Source organism: Pygocentrus nattereri, chromosome 16 (assembly GCF_015220715.1).
Source record: "Pygocentrus nattereri isolate fPygNat1 chromosome 16, fPygNat1.pri, whole genome shotgun sequence".
Taxonomy (NCBI): domain Eukaryota; kingdom Metazoa; phylum Chordata; class Actinopteri; order Characiformes; family Serrasalmidae; genus Pygocentrus; species Pygocentrus nattereri.
Window position 1 is genome coordinate 1,316,135 of NC_051226.1, and position 16,844 is coordinate 1,332,978.

At 40.1% G+C, this 16,844-nt stretch overlaps 1 long non-coding RNA gene across 1 annotated transcript; it reads right to left on the reverse strand.

Moving 5' to 3' along the window:
• Window positions 1-374: 374 nt before the first annotated feature.
• LOC108442274 lies at window positions 375-3,821 on the reverse strand. Its single transcript, XR_001859022.2, has 3 exons — window positions 3,679-3,821; window positions 518-683; window positions 375-414 (listed from the first exon to the last, which is right to left on the reverse strand). It is a non-coding gene; the product is annotated as an uncharacterized LOC108442274 (long non-coding RNA).
• Window positions 3,822-16,844: the final 13,023 nt, after the last annotated feature.

Sequence of the window (16,844 nt, forward strand, 5' to 3'; positions counted from 1 at the left end):
CTGCTCATCTTCTCCTCAAGTTCTCCTTTAAAGGCTCTTCATAGAACATGATAATGATACGCTCCGTTATCTTCATCACTGCTTTCCAAACCCGCTGCAGCAGCTTCAGCAGCTGGAAACTCTCTGACGCCGTTTCACACGAGTCTCCGATGTGGACTGAATGAAGAATGAAGGGTTTCCGGCGTGACGGTCAGTCCTTAGGGATCTCCTGAGTGTCCGTCGGTCAGTTTCACACAGAATGTAGACGGACACACAAATCCAGCAGCTCCACACGGTGAGAGGCAGATGACGTGTATCTCAGCCCCTCTTCACAGGCTCATAACTCCAGATGTGAGTGTCGTAGGATCTCGTGATGAGATGGGATGGAAAGGGCGGCTCTACGGATTCAGGAAGGGATTGAACTGGATTTCTGAGCTGGATCATCACAAAGAGACACACAGAGATAGAGACAGAGAATTTGATGCACGGGTGAGTTTGTGGACCCCAGAGGGTTAATGTGGAAAGAGTGAACACACACTTTAATGAGGGCTGGTGAAGCACTCTGTCTTTGTTGTCTTCGGTCAGAGTCCATGGGGAAGTCAGAGTTGTGAGCTTTGTGATGTGTTTTCGATGTCGTCCATCGCCCTGAACACACTGATCCAGAAACACAGCCCACGTTTACTGAAGCTGCTTTCAAAGCCAGCCTGTGGGGCAGAAACCAGTAAAAGAGTAAATAAAACTCTCACTCTTCACCAAACATGAGGCTTCTGAGAGTTTGTCGTCTGTCAGCACAGCCCCCTCATGTTGGGCCAATTATTTTGTGCGTCCCCTCTTTGGAGCTCAACTGAAATCCACCGTCTGTGAGGTTGTAAAGCATTTCAAGAGTATTACAAGAGTACATCTTAACAAGGCACCTGTTGACTCTTCACACTGCAGCATATGGTCTCAACTGTAACTCCTCACTCTCATAACTACAGGGGCACAGATTTCTTTAGTTGTGGATTAAAGGAATGTCATGTGACAGTCCTCCTGAGAAAACAGTTTAATCTAAAGAAAACAAATCTCTTTAAGTCTATTAACGTTCTCTTGAACTTATTACTTTACATTTTATTACTGCACCAGTTATTATTTCTTTTTGATTCCATTGTATGAGCTCTGATTGTTTAATGGAGTTTGTTTATTTTTTACATATGATTTAAAACAACAGTAAAAGCCCAAGAAATATGATTAAAGACAATATGAGTACAGGTTTAGTTTCAATAGTGGACAGTGAAAAGTTGGAGCCCACCTGCCCTTGCCCCCCATTTACAAAAAAATAAATAAATAAAATAAAATAATTAATTTAAAAAAGGTTTTATATATATATATATATATATATATATATATATATATATATATATATATATATATATATATATATATACACACATTATAATATAATATAATATAATATAATAATACATAAATATATATACACATTACTATTAACCTCAGCAGTATTGTTTGCTGTTCCTTTGCAGAACTTACAGAACTCTGTAGTTACACTAGCTAAAGTAATTAGAGCTCACTACATCAGCCCGTTTCACTACATATCTGGTATCTTAGCTAGAAAACTGTAATATATTAAAACAAATTTAATTACCTCTTCATTCCCTTTGTAATGGCATAAAGCCTCTAATTAGTTGTGCCTTCTAACCAGTGGTGGACAGTAACTGAGTAACTGAGTAACTGAGTATCTGAGTATCTGAGTAACTGAGTATCTGAGTAACTGAGTATCTGAGTATCTGAGTATCTGAGTAACTGAGTAACTGAGTATCTGAGTAACTGAGTAAATGTAATTAGTTTCTGTACTTTAGTATTTTTGGTGTCTCTGGACTGAAGTTTCTCCGTTCTGGGCGTCTTTTTCCTTTCACTCCACTACATTTCAGAGTCTAATATCCGACTTTTTCCTCCTACATTTTGAGAAATCTGTCGTTCTTTTGGTTTCTGTGTGTATAAAAACGTAACATGTTAATCAGGGCCCAGCGGTCACTTTGTTTAGAGCTGGTTTTGACCTGTTGGTCATACCGACCCAGTGCAGCACGCGGTTCAACGTCAGCGCAGCAGCGTAAAACTTTGGGAGAGTCTGTTCAACATAAATGATGAACTAACCTAACTTTGTGTAAATAGAGCACAATATAGAAATATGTCCACATATGCAGTCGAGACTGACGCGGCTTTTTTCTGAATTTCTACAAACACCATTTCATTTTATAGTAAATGAGTTTGGGCTGATTTATGTTTATGAACAGACGCCTACAGATCAACATAGTAAAGGAGCTCATCTGTGATCCTGAGTTTAAAGCCAGTTTTTATTCAACTTAAACTTGGAACTAAGTTGTAAATAAATCTGAAACTGAAACTTTGCTTGTGTGTAAAAAGTGATTTCAGAGCCACTCGGTTCTCCCTGATGGAAACTGTTTACCTTCAGTGTTTTGTGCTTCTGATCATTTTAATAGACGTCAGCGTCACTAATTAATGACGTTCTATTAAAAGACTGGTTTACCAAGAGAGACGCTGGAGGACTTTCACCTGAAATGAGTTCATGAAGCCAGTCTGGTTATAAAAATGATAACAGGACATCAGAGCCAGAATTACTCTTTTAGTACTTTTACTTTTAGTACATTTGAAGGGAAATACTAAGTACTTTTACTCAAGTGGAGGTCTAAAGGGAGGAACTTCTACTTTTACTGGAGGAATATTTTACCATCTCTACTTTAACTCAGGTACATGGTTTCTGTACTTTGTCCATCACAAAGTGGTTGGCATAACCATGGAAATGGAGATGGGAGTAGCATAACTATGGAATGGAGTGTAACGTAACCTTGGAGATGGATGCAGTGTTACCATGGAAATCCACACATCAGTGGTGTAGCTGTACATCATTGCATGCTATAATTATAGCTGACATCATCACTGAGGCAGAGACAAAAGCAGATTTTTGAAGGTGGAGGTAAAGGCAGTTTAAGGGTTAAACCAAGTCCTAGTCTAAAACGTGCTTCTGAGAAAAAATAATTCCATTTGACAGTTTAATTTAATCCAAGTCTTAATATGCATCCAGAATTACATGTCAGGCTTGGAGCGTAATGGAATTGTTCTGCTGTTTAACCAGCTCTGGACAGAGGATTCATCACCGCTGACCTTTCCACAGCCGCCGTGTGGCTCTTATTTGAGAATGGTCTGGGTGTCCTTTGCTATCAGCAGTCATGTACCGCGTTGCTTTTTATTAACACAACCCTGTCGTACATGGCGGTGCAAACGAGGCCCGGCTGTCCCACTGAGCTTTTCTCTGAAATAACAACATATTCTGCTCGGCCGCTTTATCAGAAACCCTTTATCTTTAAGCGTTATCTTCCACTCGTATCGTTAGAGAATGTGGAAGTACTGTTGGTTTGTGTGGCATGATGACTGTATTTCTGTTACTTCGTCCTTGAAACACAGCTCACACAGTTCCTATAGATGGAGATATGCTACGTATATGAAGCCGAGTCTTTATTTTGAACATTAAGATTTGTCAGTGTTAAATTTAACACTCAGCAACTGTTCCAGCTTCATAAACACATTACCAGATTTAGAGACAGGGGGAGAAAGACTGAGATCCACTAACAGCACACAACTTCAGATGAATACAACATACACAACGACTGGCTGAATACTCACAATTAAACAACGATGAACTGACGTTGAGAGAAAGAACCTACAGGTTCCTCAAACAAGGGTCTTCATCAATGAGGAATGGAGCTCCTTCCACTAGCCTAGAACGCTACATCATGGATCCCCTGTTGGCTTGTGAACTGATGTCCTTCCACAGTACTGCCACTTAGTGGATGGGGTAGGAATTACCCTAAGACAAAGAAAGCAACGTGGCAACTGTGTGTTAACACTTTGTGCTTCACTGGATGAAGTGTTTAACACTTAAAGTGGTGTAAAAGACCAGCAGCACATGAAGCCTAACTTTAACTCAAACTGATCTGGACGTGGATTCCCGGCGAGAAAGTGTTAAAGGGAACATTCTCAGTATCGATTAAATGTTGGCACATTTACTGTCTTTTTTAAGAACACACCACCGAGGTTACTTGTGAAATGAATAACTATTTAAAGTTTTAATTCTCATTGATTTCAATGAAGGGCTCAAACCTCTAAGAGCTTAATATCTAAAGAATAAGGTCACAAATAGTGAACAGCTATTTCAAAGCATGATGCACCAACATGAAGCCTCGTGAGGCCAATGAGGACCTTTTAACAGGAAATAAACGATAGTAGTTATTTATAAGATGTGGGGTCTCAAAAGAGGATTTTTACAAGATTGACGTCTCGCTTTGTGAAAAACGAGGCCAAATCCCAGAATAGCTGTATATTTTCAACATGACTTGCATTTGCATTGTTTTTAGACCCAGTAAACTAAATCATTCTACAGGGATCATTTGTTTCCCTGAGTTTTTACTCTCAGTGAAATAAAAATGTGTCATTTTCCTGTTAAAATCACTCAGATTTTCTCTTCTTGAGCTCTGCCTTGGTTTCTTAATATTACCTTTTTATTTATACAAATTAGACTGATAAATCAATGTGATCGGTTATTAATCTCAGCATTACTGAGCTCTGCTAAAGCCTGAGTAGACTGATAAATCAATGTGATCGGTTATTAATCTCAGCGTTACTGAGCTCTGCTAAAGCCTGAGTAGACTGATAAATCAATGTGATCGGTTATTAATCTCAGCGTTACTGAGCTCTGCTAAAGCCTGAGTAGACTGATAAATCAATGTGATCAGTTATTAATCTCAGCGTTACTGAGCTCTGCTAAAGTCTGAGTAGACTGATAAATCAATGTGATCGGTTATTAATCTCAGCGTTACTGAGCTCTGCTAAAGCCTGAGTAGACTGATAAATCAATGTGATCGGTTATTAATCTCAGTGTTACTGAGCTCTGCTAAAGCCTGAGTAGACTGATAAATCAATGTGATCAGTTATTAATCTCAGCGTTACTGAGCTCTGCTAAAGCCTGAGTAGACTGATAAATCAATGTGATCAGTTATTAATCTCAGTGTTACTGAGCTCTGCTAAAGCCTGAGTAGACTGATAAATCAATGTGATGAGTTATTAATCTCAGCGTTACTGAGCTCTGCTAAAGCCTGAGTAGACTGATAAATCAATGTGATCAGTTATTAATCTCAGCGTTACTGAGCTCTGCTAAAGCCTGAGTAGACTGATAAATCAATGTGATCGGTTATTAATCTCAGTGTTACTGAGCTCTGCTAAAGCCTGAGTAGACTGATAAATCAATGTGATCGGTTATTAATCTCAGTGTTACTGAGCTCTGCTAAAGTCTGAGTAGACTGATAAATCAATGTGATCAGTTATTAATCTCAGTGTTACTGAGCTCTGCTAAAGCCTGAGTAGACTGATAAATCAATGTGATCGGTTATTAATCTCAGTGTTACTGAGCTCTGCTAAAGTCTGAGTAGACTGATAAATCAATGTGATCGGTTATTAATCTCAGCGTTACTGAGCTCTTCTAAAGCCTGAGTAGACTGATAAATCAATGTGATCAGTTATTAATCTCAGTGTTACTGAGCTCTGCTAAAGCCTGAGTAGACTGATAAATCAATGTGATGAGTTATTAATCTCAGTGTTACTGAGCTCTGCTAAAGCCTGAGTAGACTGATAAATCAATGTGATCGGTTATTAATCTCAGTGTTACTGAGCTCTGCTAAAGTCTGAGTAGACTGATAAATCAATGTGATCAGTTATTAATCTCAGTGTTACTGAGCTCTGCTAAAGTCTGAGTAGACTGATAAATCAATGTGATCGGTTATTAATCTCAGCGTTACTGAGCTCTGCTAAAGCCTGAGTAGACTGATAAATCAATGTGATCGGTTATTAATCTCAGCGTTACTGAGCTCTGCTAAAGCCTGAGTAGACTGATAAATCAATGTGATCGGTTATTAATCTCAGCGTTACTGAGCTCTGCTAAAGCCTGAGTAGACTGATAAATCAATGTGATCGGTTATTAATCTCAGCGTTACTGAGCTCTGCTAAAGCCTGAGTAGACTGATAAATCAATGTGATCGGTTATTAATCTCAGCGTTACTGAGCTCTGCTAAAGTCTGAGTAGACTGATAAATCAATGTGATCAGTTATTAATCTCAGCGTTACTGAGCTCTGCTAAAGCCTGAGTAGACTGATAAATCAATGTGATGGGTTATTAATCTCAGTGTTACTGAGCTCTGCTAAAGCCTGAGTAGACTGATAAATCAATGTGATCAGTTATTAATCTCAGTGTTAATTAGCTCTGCTAAAGCCTGAGTAGACTGATCAATCAATGTGATCAGGACAGTGTATTCAGTTTTCACCCATCACTACTTTTTCTCAGCTCTGTATGTTAATCCACCACTGGTTGGTTGGGGCTTTAAAGCATAATGTAAAACTGAGACATATGCAATTTAAACAATTACAGAGCAATAAATAACTAAAACTTCCTCAGTCAAAAGTTTTTCACCTTTTTCTCCATTATTGCTGATAATTGATCTCTCAAAGGAAGCTTACTAAAACTTCCCATCAAATATGAAGCCCATTACAGTCACTGCCTTTCATCAGTAACTAAACGCTTCCTCTGTCTGCCGTTGATGTATTTATGAGGCCGTATGGTCTGAATCCCTTTTCTCTGTAAGTTGGTATAATTAATCACTGCCGTGCTGAACCGCCTGCTTTTTGCAGGTCAGCTGAAGGAGAGTGCAGAGAAAGTGCAGACACATTACACACTTATCAAGGAAAATTTCCATCCCATCAGAAGAGTCGTATTGATTATATCTGGGCAGCGACTGTGGTCAGCATTTCTTTGCATCACTGGCAAGACCAGTTCAATGGCTTTGGCCAATCGCATGGTCAGCCAGGTCGAGACAGTTAAGACAAACAGTATTGATTTATCGTTGCCCTCGATCAAAGACCCTCAGTCAAGCAGCAGCTCTCAATTCCGACACACAGGAGACAAAGCTGCCCCTCGCTGCTGATACTGGCCACTGTGGGAATTTCAGATCGACAATATTCTACATTTTTTCTTTTCTGGAGTCTAAAACTTATTGGGCCAGATTCATAAAACTGGATGGTGATGGTGATGATGATGGTGCAACAGCACGCATAATCTGCAGCATGGCAAATAAGAAGCCCTCATAAAGTCACCGTGGTGGTGATTAGTGCACCGGTGTCTTTTAAACGCTGTGGAGTGTTTCCCTGGTGTCAGACAATCAATATTTCAGTAATAAGTCCACGTGTAAATGAGACCACTCGTATTAAAGACCTGCTCCATGTGAAGCTCTGCTTGGCTGAGAAAATGGACACAATATAAGAAACAAAACCAGACAATGAAAACCAGAGGTACGGATTTTAAGGAAAGAAGTATTGATAATTAATACTGAACTAGTGTGAAGATGCTTTTAATTTTAATAGAAAATGTTGATGTTAGAAAATGATAATCATTTAAAAAAAAGGGGGCAGTCGTGGGCTGGAGGTCAGGGAACTGGCCCTGTGACCGGAAGGTTCAATCCCCAGAGCCGACAGCACATGACTGAGGTGTCCTTGAGCAAGACACCTAACCCCCAACTGCTCCCTGGGCGCCGTGGATAGGGCTGCCCACCTCTCCGGGCAAGTGTGCTCACTGCCCCCTAGTGTGTGTGTTCACTTAATGTTCCACTGTTGTATTTCAGCCTGTAAGACTTCATTGCTCATCGCTAAGAATTCAAGCCATTTTGCACGAAAATTATAACTATATATAATTATAAATATAGAAGTAACAAGTTCTACTAACATGAATTTCCTCACAAAAAAACATTGACGCTCAATTTACTAGCTCGTATGTTCTATTTTTCTTGATATAAGGAATAAATGTGCACATCAAAATTACAATTCCACATGGAAATATTACATTTTCAGAAGTAAAACGTCTATTCACATGTGTACATTCAATTTCTTTGTAAAATCCAAAAATAAGCTAAAACTGCTTGAAATACAATCAATTCAAATATGACCCTAACGATTATTCCTGCCACTGGGTAAAAGTTTACCCTGAACTAACTGAACTGGCTTCCCAGTTTCACACAGGAGGAGGATTCACTCAACATGGAATGCAGAAAGAAGAGGTGCAGGCATCAAATTCAAAATGAGTGAATATTTGCAAAAAGCAATAAAGTTCGTCCGTTTGAACATTAAATATCTCGTCTTTGTAGTGGGTTCAATTGAATATAGATTGTAAAGGATTTGCAGATCATCGTATTCTGTTTTTATTTATGTTTTACACATAACAGACGCTAGCGGATGAGAGGATAGACGGTTTATTCGTCTGTCTAGCAGCCAAGGCAACAAAAAGGGGCAAAACACAAAGCAGTAGTCCAAGTTCAGTCCAAATGTCCAATAGCAAATCCAAACAACCAGCGTAAGTACCAAAGAGGGAAAGGCAAGAGACGTCGTCAAAAACAGGAATGCAAAAGTTTAAAATCACGGTTAAACAAGAGATAACAGGGAGAATCCGCTCAGCAAGTTTCAGAGAAAACAAGACCTCGCACTGACTGACTGTCAAGCCCAGGCTTTAGTACTCTGCGCTATAATGAGACACAGGTGACGTCAGTTAAAAGTCTGGGGACTGTGAGCGCTGATGGGTGCGCGAGCCGGAGTCCGGAGTCACAGGATCTCCCGGCGTATTCTGGGGGTTGGAGTTCAATTGATGAGTCCAATGCGTGACACATATATAATGTGTATATATCAATCACTGCTGTCGGAACAAACCTTGTATCTCCATTTTTCAGTGTTTGATATCATTTGGAAAAGCCTGTTGTCCTTTACATCGTGTGTAAATTTTGCAAAGGATGGACCAAAAGAAATGGAAAAAAGTCTGGTTCCATTGACTTACATTAACAGTAAAGTATGTGTAAAAAAGTACAGCTTTGTCTTCCCTTCCCTTGTTAAAGCCATGTGCTTTTCTTATTTTGGTTTGGTTCCTGGTCCTGCCCCCTTGTAATTGTCTTCGTCTGTCTGTAGCTCCGCCCTCTTGTTCTTCCCAGGTGCTGCTTGTTTTCCCTTTGTGTATTTGTGCCCCCACATTTGGTTCAGTCTGTGGACCTCCGTTATTCTGTTTTTTGGACTTGAAGTTAATGATTTTGTAATAAAGGCCACTGGCACATGCATCCAGCCTCTATGTCTCCAACATGACAGTGTTTCTTTCCTTCTCCTGTAAAGTTACCAGTTAGGCGATATAAGGTTTTGTTCTGACAGCATTCATATATATACATATATATATATATATATATATATATATATATATATATATATATTGCTGTTATCAGAAGAAAACCTCGTATTTGACATCATTTGAAAATGCCTGCTGATCTTTACATTGAAGGTAAATTTAGGGATGAATGGACTAAAAAAATGACCCAAAATGACTTGGAAAGACATCTGGTTCCATTGACTTACACTAAAAGGGGGCAGTCGTGGGCTGGAGATCAGGAAACTGGCCCTGTAACCGCAAGGTCACCGTTTCGATCCCCAGAGCTTACAGTCCATGACTGAGGTGTCCTTGAGCGAGACACCTAACCCCCAACTGCTCCTGGGCGCCGTGGATAGGGCTGCCCACCGCTCCAGGCAAGTGTGTGTGTGTATGTGGTGTTTCACTTCAAGGATGGGTCAAATGCAGAGGTGGAATTTCCCCGTTTGTGGGATTAAAAAAGTATCACTTAAAATGAAAGTCTGTTTTTTTTTTTTTCAAGTTACCATCTTGGAGATACGAGGCTTTGTTCCAACAACAGCGACATATATAAAAAACAATGACCACCAGAGTGTTGGTTTTACAGTGATGCAAGTTTGCAGAAGCATGCTGCTCATTAACTTTGCTCTTTTTAACCTGCTGAGAGCGCAAAGCGGCCTCTGCACCACAGCGTTCGTAGCCGCGCTGCCCGCTGTTATTTCTGCTGCATGACATTTCGCAGCATCATAACTGCATTTGTTCCTTCTCCTCATCACTTTAGTACCCTTGACGTGCACTTGCTTGATGAAATTACCATCCGCTTAGAGCAAATGTCCAACCCCGTGGCTTTCCTCTGCTCATGCGGATGATTTCAGGCTGATTTGAATGCAGGTGAGTCTGTCGCTGGCTGCGGTTTCGTTGCCTTTGTCCTTCACTCTCTCTCTCTCTATTTCCAGGTAATGTGGAGCGCCCGTAGCTGGATCTGAATAAAGAAGCCGTCTCTTCACCTGTTCCGCATCGCTGAGAGAGAAAGGCTGTGGCGTTTCCTGAGGGAGCCTGTCGCTCCGCTTTAAATTCTCGCGACGATGATGGGAGCGAGCAGCGCTGCTCGAGGGTGAGGGGGTGCAGAGCGCACCTTGCTGCGAGTGCAGGACAAATGACCTTCACCCACTGCAGCCTGTGTAGTGCGAGAGGTCATTTTGGTTTTCTTTTAAAGTCTTTATGATTGCTTTGCTGTAGCATTTCAATGTAGTTACATGATTATTACATTGTAATTAGCAAAATGTACATTCTGTGTCTTTTATCTACGGATGGGTTTGAGTTCTGACTCTTTTCTGTTTGCTTCAACACCACAAATGAGGATATATGGTGAAAAAAACTCAAAGGATCTTTTTCTTTCTGCAAAACTAAAACTATTCATCAAATTCAGACCACAATAAATGTTTTCTCTTCTGCTTATAACACCAATATGGTAGGGAAAGCTTATCTATTCATAACAGCTTCCTTAAGTAAACACTTTAGAAGGACCTAAAGATAAACTCTAAAAAAGTGCGTTAGATTGTTCTCTCCAAAAAAAATCTTAAGAAAATATTTTTGCACTCTTATAAAAAAATCCTTAATGTTTCTTGCCAAAGGTAACAGTTCTGTTTACACTCTTCACTCTAGATGCTCTACATAGAACCATTTCATGCTTAAATGGTTCTTAGCATAGTGAAATGGTTCTTCAGATTGACGGAGAATGTGCTGTAAATGGGTTTATAAAGAAAGTACTTTTTTGCAAATGGTTCTATGTAGCACCAAAAAGAGTTCTTCTACTGCTACAACACATCCCCCATCAATCTGACGAACCATTCCATCCTGTAAAGAAATGTCCAAGCATGAAATTGTTCTACATATAACTCACTTTATTAGAGAACCCTTGAAGAAACATCTTGTACTCTGTGTAGTACTCTGGAGTTTGTACCTCACAGGTACCTGTTCAATGTCTACTCTTAAGGCCTCGATTGCGCTTGGATGGCCTGAGAAATCATGTTTTATAATTCTGAAATTCAGAAGCCGGTGGGTGGAACTGCCTGCAGAGCATCAACATGTCTGAGACATAACACTATGAGTAGTTTTAAAAATATTAATGAGACAGAACTTCAAAGTTGTCATTCAATTAAATTCCTCTACCTTTGTTTTAGATCCTGTTCCGGCAGCATTTCTAACGAATGATTTCCCAGCTTTTGTCCAAACGTGCTGGACATTATAAATCATTCTTTACAAACTGGTACTTTTCTAATTTCTTAGCAATTACAGACCGATCTCTACGCTTCTGTTTTAAAGTAAAATAATTGAAAAATAGTTCTCACAGCTTAATGAATTCCTAAATGAACAAAATATTCATGAAAAATTCCAGCCTGGCTTTAGAGCAAATCACAGCACTGAAACTGCTGTAGTAAAGGTTATGAATGATCTGAGAATAAATGCTGATGCAGGTGATGTTTCAGTACTTATGCTTCTGGATTTAACTGCTTCATTTGATACTATAGACCACAGAATACTTCTAAACCAGTCTGAGAACTTGTTCTTTCCAGAACTGTAATAAACTGGTTCTGTACATATTTAACTGGAAGACAGTATTTTGTAAGCATGGGTGAACATATCTCAGATAAGCATGATATTCTCTGTGGTGTACCATAAGGCTCTGTACTTGGTCCACTTCTCTTTTCTTTGTATTTGTTGCCACTAGGTTAGATTAATAGGAAGCCTGCCATCAATATTCATAGTTATGCAGATCATACATGACTATATATACATACATACACACATATATATATATATATATATATATATATACTGCTATATCTGTAACTCCAGGTGATGATGCCACTACAGTAGACAATCTCAGAATTTGTATGTCCAGCATTGTTAACTGGGTGAATAGCAATTTTCCAAAGCTTAATGAAGGAAAAAAAGAAGGAAACAGAAATAATTATAATCGAAGCAAAGAGAAAAAAGGTGTATGAAAGTTTGAAAATCTAAGGTTGGGAATCTTGGTGTAACTCTAGACTCTGATTTAATTTTCAAACCACATATTAATAAAATTACCAGAACTGTTTTTTATTATTTAAGGAACACAGCATGAACTTGGGCATTTGACCCAAAGCCCCGGGTAGCCAGTCAGCAGGGTCAGCGGGAGGGACAACAGCAGAAGTGGGAAAGAGAAAAAGAAGAGAGCCGGGGAAAGAGCAGGGAGACGGAGTGAACCGAATGGCGGTCATAGCTCTTATGTGCGACCTACAGTTTATTATGTTGGAGTGAACGACTGTCCAAACGTTCTGGGAGTACTTTCCCGGGCAGGTTGGCGAATAGAGAGCCCGTGTTGGAGTTTTGCATGCAGTTTGTTGAATGTTGAAGTAAGAGCTCCGCAGGCTCACTGCTCACAGCATCGCCCGCTGTATTGTTCATAAGTCAAGCTGTAAGTAACTAACTCAGGCTGTGAAAGTGCACCCTAGCTCTGTACTCCGAGTGTTAGTACGTTAACTAGCTCAGTAAATCCTCCTATAGTGTTTGTATTACTGGCGGCGTCCAAGTCTATCAGCGTACCGACTTTCCAGTTAGCGACTGGGGTGACTGGCAAAGCCTCAGTTTCCACTGGCTACGTTGGAGTATCGACATTCACTGCCCTGAGTATCTGGTTGTTTGAGTACGGTGCTCGGTTCCAAATCAAATCAAATTTATTTGCAGCGCTTTTTACAACTGATGTCACAAAGCAGCTTCACAGAATTTCGGAAGAGACAAAGTTTCAACAGGACTGTAAGAATGTACAGAAACCCCCCCGGTGGGCAAGCCAGGGGCAACAGTGGCAAGGAGAACCTCCCTCAGAACTGAGGAAGAAACCTTGGGAGGAACCAGGCTCACCTCCTCTGGTCAGACTACCTACAAGTGATTATATTACTAATATTAATAGCAGTAATATTGTTATTAGGAATAGCTGGGAGTCTATGAGAACATCAGTACCACCGCTGCAGAGAGAGAGAGGAGTGGTAGGGAGACAGAGCCACTCTTGTTTACTGCTCTTCGGAGTGAAGAGGCCAGTTGCATTATTTTTTTAATGGCCACTACGCACCCGAGCCACGTATCAGGCCTGCAGTGAGGGGGTAGAGAACTGGTTTGTTTTACTAGTAGAGACTCTACTTACAGCAAGCTGTGCGTGTGAGTGTGTGGGCCCTTTATGTTTTGCTTTATTTCTTCAGGATTCGCCAATGCAAATGAGGTGTCTTTACACTCATCTTGTCATATTCATGTTTTTCTTCATAATTTTTAGCTGTCATTTTTACGTAAAGTCAGATTCTCTGTTAATGTGTGTGTGTGTGCTGTGTGTGTGTGCTCTGTTGAGGGCCTCACTCGCTTATGGGGATGTATGGATGTGTGTGTGTGTGCTCTGTTGAGGGCCTCACTCGCTTATGGGGATGTATGGATGTGTGTGTGTCTCTAATCATCTTATGTATGTGCGGTCATTCACCATATATAAACCAGAGCCAACTCGGACACGCGAAGATCCCACATTGGCCTTCTGGACTCTCACAGGGCTTTAACACGATCTTTTGATTTGAAATAAAGTTGTTCGTGTTTAAATCCAGATATTTTAAAGTCTACAGTGCTGGACGTGTTCTATTTTTTGCGTATTCAGAAGTTTTTCTCTAGTACTGTCATTGTATTTCTTGTTCATATTGAGTGTATATTGCTAACTTAGGATTCTGCCAGATATATTTATTAGTAACTTATGCCTAACCAAGTTTAGAAGGTACTGAGTAACCCAGGATCCCCAGCTGTATTTAATCATTTAAATAACCACCCAAACAGAACAAAACTATTCCATCTGCCTTTTTCCGAGTAAATGACCGCCCACCTGTCCGGTCGGACACATAAGGATGACTGACTGCCGAGCCCTCCTGCTACCCACTTCAGATCAGCTGTCCACACATCAGCTACCACCACCTGCCCTGGACTAGCTGCCCACACTATATTGAAGTTTTCAAGGACTCCCAGCTATTCCTACTACTAATATTACTGCTATTAATATTAGTAGTATAATAACTCTGTAGGTAGTCTGACCAGAGGAGGACGGGTCCCCCCTGGTGAGTCTTGGTTGAATGTGTGTATGTTTATTAGGAGGAGTAACGTTGACTTGCTCTGCTTAAGCATTTGGGAAATGGAGACTGAAACTGGGGAGCGGCAACGCTTTGACAGCAGGGGGCGCTCTCACAGCATTCACTACTCACAGTTTATCACACTTTAGTTCTGTTTGACCTTTTTTACAACAGTAACAGCAGCTTCACTCACATTTATGACATTATTCTGATGATGTGCCTTTACAGTCGGTTGCTAGGAAACAGACATGAAAGCTGATTGTCGATTTTGATCGAGTAGGTTAAGATTTCCTAATTGGAGATACGATGCTGTAAGATTAGATTAAATTCCTTAAATCAGATCCGATTTTTTGTTTTAAGTATTTGTGTACAGTCTTATCTTGACCTGCCAGATCTGAACTTGAGACAGGACTCTAACAAAAAAAGTCCACTTTCACAAAATGCATGGACTTCTGACTTGAGACTTGGACAGCATTCTCCTCTTCAGCCTTTACGTGGCGTTTTACTGGCACTTTATTTCAGTGCTGTCCTTATTTTCTCGAGATAGATTTTCACTCCATTTCGTACACAAACAAACTGACAGTCATCAGTCATAGCAACGCTGAGCTTCTGTTCAATCCTCCACTTATTTTCTGTCCTGAGGCCTTTAGATGGAGTGATCAGAATACTAACTCACTCCCCGGGGGACAGCCAGGCCTGCTGGACCGATCCCTGTGCGGTCAATTTCATTTCCATTCACGCAAGTGAAAATTGCTTCCATAAATATTCAACTTGATTCAGCGGACGGCTTTTCTGGATGATGAACAGACACAATTTGCCATTAATAAATACCTGAAAGAGAAGTAATGGGGAAATATATTCGCTTATAATGCATGTTGACCTTGTCCAGTCCCTCCGTCTGAAACTGTTGATGGACATGTCAGACTTTTAATAGAGTGCTGTAGGAGTGATGGAGGAATATCTGACATGTATAGTTTATCATGTGTGACTCTATCCAGAGCAACACCAGGCCTCAGAACGAACACACAACAACACTTCATTATAACAGACACTTGTGAACAGCAAGTTCATCATTATGTAATATTGTATTGTACAGTCTCAGAACACTCTCTTCATAACTAAAGGGTTCTTTGCATCATTAAATGGTTCTTCAGGTTGATGGAGAATGTGTTGTATATGGTTCTATATAGAACCTTTTCTATATACTGGTCAGGCGTAACGTTCTGACCACCTCTTTGTTTCTATGCAGATAAAAGGTTTACACCGTGAAATATTAAGAGGTTATTGGTTACAAACAATGTGTAATTGTGTACATGTTATTTTAATATTGAAATTAATATTTTCCTTCATAGAGCACTTTATTACTGATGTCAGCTCAGACAATAACAGTAATAATTTGAAGTCAGTAACACAGATCAGATTAAAGGGATACAGTAGAGTTAGAGTTCTAATGAAGCTCCAAGCTAAAGAACTGCGTTTTCAGGTGTTTATTAAAAGTGACCTCTGAGCTCGACTGTCTAATAAAAGCTGAACTGAGCTCCACAGTGTAGAAGCAGAAGAACTGAAAGAGTCTCTCCACATTTTCTGTCTTTTAATGAAGTTCAGAAGGTCAGAATCTGCAGATCTCAGACATTCAGGAGCTTTAAGGTCAGTGCAGTGTGTAAACAGGGTGAAATGGGTTCTTGGTGTTGGTGTTGTGAGGATCTGTGCTGCCGTGTTCTGTACGGGTTCTAGAGGATGGACATTACAGTGATCAAATCTGCTGGAACAAATGGAAATGGGCTGTAAATGTTATCAGATATATAAATATGTCAATAATTAAGATCAATCAATATGTTAATGCACCTTGTTTTGTGTTATAAAGGCCCAAAAAATCTCAAATATGTATTTTTGCAGTTAGAGGGCAGTTTTAACTTGGAATTTACTCTAAAATAACCAAAACTTTTAACCGGTAATATCAATTTTAGCACTCTCTGGTATAGAGAACTCCACAGATGTCTTCAGAAATAAGGGTACTACACTGCCACAGGTACTAAACTCTTATCACTGGGGTGGAACCCTCAAGGCTCCATCTCAGTGCCTTCAGTCAGGGAACAAAACTGAACCATAATCCACTGAGATGATCTGTTCTAAGCTGGACTGACTCCACACACCCCGCCTCGCCTCGCCTCCAGGCTTTTACTCTACTGCTCTGTTTTAAAACATTCGGTTATGAAAAGGAACAAATACCAACTTTTCACCTGGAGAACCTGATTTAAGCTCCCCAATCAGACCTTAGAACCACTGCTGGAGCTTTGAGGGAACATCTACACTGTTTGTAATTTCTGACAGTGCAGGTCATGTTTGCTAGGTTTGAAATAAGGATGGTGGGAAGAATGAAACACAACAAAGACTTGAAGGAAAATAATGAAAGGCTCAGCAACAATATACAAATCAAGGAAACACAAATTTACACATGG